Source organism: Lactuca serriola, chromosome 5 (genome assembly GCF_051521515.1).
Source record: "Lactuca serriola cultivar US96UC23 chromosome 5, Lser_US96UC23_V15, whole genome shotgun sequence".
In the NCBI taxonomy this organism is placed as follows: Eukaryota; Viridiplantae; Streptophyta; class Magnoliopsida; order Asterales; family Asteraceae; genus Lactuca; species Lactuca serriola.
This window is the reverse complement of record NC_136412.1, coordinates 356,641,684-356,645,714: the sequence shown is the minus strand read 5'-3', so window position 1 is coordinate 356,645,714 and position 4,031 is coordinate 356,641,684. Positions and strand designations below refer to the sequence as shown.

The window sequence follows — 4,031 nt, the reverse complement described above, 5'->3', positions numbered from 1 at the left end:
CAACAACACCACCACCGCCGCCACTGTCACCACTACCGCCACCACCACCACCTCCATGATCACGACCGCCATTGCCACCACCATTATCATCACATATCACCATCACCACCACCACAACCGTCATCACCGCCGCCGCCACATCCCTACCACGACCGCTATCGTCGCCACTGCTGATATTTTAGTATTTTCTAATTTATATAATGTATCTTTACGAGTTAGAAAATAAAGTAAAATTAAGCAAAATAGATAAAAAAAAATGGTAATTTTGTCGTTTTACATGGATTTCAATTCCATTTCCTACAAACCGCTCGGAAAAAATAATTATAATTCCATTTTTTGTCAATCAAACAAGATATGAAATTGTATTCAAATTCCTCACATATTCCTTTTCCCCAATTCTAAATACTCCAGAACATTTTGCGAACCAAAAAATGCATTATAGTTCAACAAATTGCTACAAAGATAAACACTTCAGTTGAAGCTTTTTAAATGAATGCACCTATATAGGGGGTGTCTAATTAAAGGGGCTTCTTGTCTTTTTATAGGATTCCACAGTCTTCAATTTTATCAATAGTCTTTCACCTATCAAGCACAATAAATCTGTGCATTTCACACAGACAATTAGTGCTTTAAGTTTTGCATCCCTTTAATCTGTTTTCACTTCACCTCATGTCAATTCCCTCAAAGATTCTCAATTCCTAAAGGAGTATAATTAATTACTAAATTGATTAGTGTCTTTTTTCTATATTTATAATGGACTTAAAATAATTAGTGTGAATGGATACTTACAAATGTTGTAGCCATTTTAGTTCACCTATTTTAGGAGTAAGCACATACTGCAACATGTTCCACCTTAAATTACTAGAAAATATGCCACACATCAGTAAAAATTTTGAAAAATTGTATGATAAAGGTTGAGAATAATATTATGAAACTTCCTTCATTTGAAATAGAAGTAAGGAGAAAGTCTATAATAGTAGTGAATCAAGTATAGGATCATACAGTAATTTAAAATGCTTTAAACACCCAATTTGAGGTGGAATTGGTCCAATCAACTTATTGTTGTGGAGATCCCTGTAGAAATGTCAAAATAGTTCATCATAAAAGTGAACACCAACGCCCATGACTACAAGTGTGTCTACATAGTAATAGAAAAGAGAGTCTTACAGTCTTGTGAGATTCAAAAGATTAGTCACATAAGTAGGGAAAGGTCATATAGCTGACTATACATATACTTCCCTAGAAATACATGGTCGTAAGCCAATGTTAGACAACTTCATATGATTTGCATAAATTTGTAAGCTGTTTTTACTAATATATGAATTCAAGCCACATTGAAGTTATACTTACAATTTAGTAATTACTTTATAATACCTTGTGCGGAGCAAGCGACTCTAGAACAAGCTGGGATGATCTCCAACCCATGAATACATCACCCTTTATCATGCGAGAAAGAAATATAAGTACATTGGTATTATGGGTTACATATTGCTATTGTTACTAAAAGTGTAAGCATGTTGTTATTACAGATAAAAAAAAGTTTAGTATATTGTCATTATGGGTAAAAACAATGCACATTGTCCACATTAGTAAAAGTTAAAAAAATCCAAAAGTAAATTGCTATTCATTATGGCTAAAAATAGAAAAGTTTAGTATATTGTCATCCAATAGTACCTGGATCTAAACAACACCAATTCTGAAGAAATTTCTCATTAAAGACACATTGATTCATGATTCTCATACTCTACGAGATAACAACAATAACATTATAGTCTCCTTCAACTCCAATCCATTTAAGGTGGGGAACACTAGCTGAGGAACATGAATAAGATTGTATATTGAGTTTGTTGACATAAAAAATGTACGAATGATAATAAGAATGTAAAATGGAAGTATATAAAACTCACTAATAACATCAGCAACGTTGTATTCTCCTTCAACTCCAATCCATTTAGGGTGGGGAGCACCATCTATAGTGTATTCTACTGTATATAAATGTAAAACCCTAGATACATACCATCTTCACAACTACTTCTTCTCCCCTTTGAAAAATTACTCATAGAATGAAAAGGAAACCATTGAAAAATACAACCAAACCTATTACACAAGAGCAACAAAGAGGCTACGATACGAGAAAGTAAAAAATTACTCACATAGCTGTCGAAAAGATCCATTACCAATTTTCCTCCAAAGCTTAAACTTCCCACCGATCACATGATCACTACTGCCTTCCCAAGATTTTCTTTCTTCCTCTTCCTTCTTCATCACTTTATCACATACATGAAATTATTAATATGATCAGAAAAACCACATGTTTACTACATATGTAAAATTTAACTTAACATACCAACTGATTACTGAGAATCAGTAACACTATAACCGAGGTTATATTGTGATTATCAATAAAACCTTATGTTCCAGAAATCTTGAATTAGAAGAAACATTAACTGTAAACATATATAGAAACAATTGGTGGCGGAACCCCTGAAAAAGCAAAATAGAAGAAATGTAAAAGGGATAAGGAATACAGACACATACCTGAAACAAAGGGTAGCCAAGTGCGAAAAGAAAACCACTACAAAAAGGGAATATGATTCTTGCATCACCTACACAAAAGTTATAACAAGGGTAGATCTTTAAACTAACAAATCTTCATGTCAATCATCAACACTTTACCAATTTCTAATCTGATTCAAGAGCATCTGTTGAGTTTTCTTTCATACATGTTCGAATTTTCTTGAAATTGAATAGATATGATATACGCTTATACATTTTTTTTATTATTTGTCTTTATGATGAAATGTGGTGATATGTATCCCCCATCCATCGCCACCAAAACCTAAATCTAACAGGGACCCATTTGGCCTCGCAATAACAGATGGGATATATGACCATATTGTTAGATTATGATACTAAAATTGGAAAGAGAATCTAATCAATTCAAAATTTATAACTAAATCAACTTTCCATACCTTAAATTCAAACTCTTAAACGCTAAATGGAAAGGGTTTTCACAAATTAAAAGAGAAAAAGGTGAATAGATTACTGAAGCTTTAAAATAAAAAGATTCTAAACTGACCTTGTGGTTCCACTAAAGTTGGTTGAACGACACAGATGGATGGGATATCTACCGGTTGTTCCTAGGGTGTCGCCCATGATGTATCTAGTATTGATATTAGAGAAGGAATCAAATCAATTCAGAAATTGTAACCAAATTAACTTCAGTTTCATTTCCATTCAACTCTGAAACACTAAATTGAAGCAAACATTACCGAAAATGAACTCAAATCGAACACAATTTGTCAACACTGCCACCGATAATAGCCTCTCCGTCTTCATCGACTCCAACGTGGCTTGTCATCCGGTTCTTCTCCACTGCTGAAAAAACAGTTAATTTTAAGGTGAAATGGAGAAAACGATGGGTGGGAGTGTGTGCTTGACATAGATTAAGGAATATGAGCGAGAGATATGGTTGCTTTTGATTGGAGTTGACAAAAGGATTGGGAGAAATCGGAAACAAAAGTAATTGATTTCAGGACTTTTAACGATGGTGTACTATGGATATTTCCAACGCGGTAGAGAACAGACGTAAACACGTGATTGGAAGAAAGAGGATCATAAAAATGGGGCCACGAAGTCAAACATAAGAATTCTAAATTATGACTCATCTAGAAAGTAGGTGTAAAAGTGTGAAAGTATATTCCATGGACTAAAGCTATGAAACACCCTAAACAACTGTGGCCAAAACTTGTAAAATCCACTATTCCTAAGTGGCATGTATTTTAATATATACTAGTGTGTGTATCTGTGGTTTCACCACAGATCAATTTTTTATCTGATTTAATACCGGCATGTAACTTCTGTTTCCAGGTATTTTCATTTCCAGCTTAGAATAACAAAATATTGGAAAACGGTGCCTATACAAGGCGTACTTGGTGTGTATACAGGGCGTACATCATTAACGAGGGATGTAGATCCTATGTAGTACATGGGGCTATTAGTTGTGCATGCAGGGCGTACTCGAGCTGACC

The 4,031-nt window shown here is 34.1% G+C and overlaps 1 long non-coding RNA gene across 2 annotated transcripts; it reads right to left on the bottom strand.

The window, feature by feature from the left end:
• Positions 1-331: 331 nt before the first annotated feature.
• On the bottom strand, positions 332-3,500 carry LOC145052188 (uncharacterized). Of its 2 annotated transcripts, XR_013684006.1 has the most exons (11): positions 3,273-3,500; positions 3,080-3,163; positions 2,539-2,606; positions 2,348-2,447; positions 1,908-2,267; positions 1,675-1,812; positions 1,375-1,437; positions 1,168-1,239; positions 1,003-1,074; positions 790-861; positions 332-698 (listed from the first exon to the last, which is right to left on the bottom strand). It is a non-coding gene; the product is annotated as an uncharacterized LOC145052188 (long non-coding RNA). The 2 variants fall into 2 exon arrangements; XR_013684007.1 differs by lacking the exon at positions 2,348-2,447.
• Between the last annotated feature and the right edge of the window lie 531 nt (positions 3,501-4,031).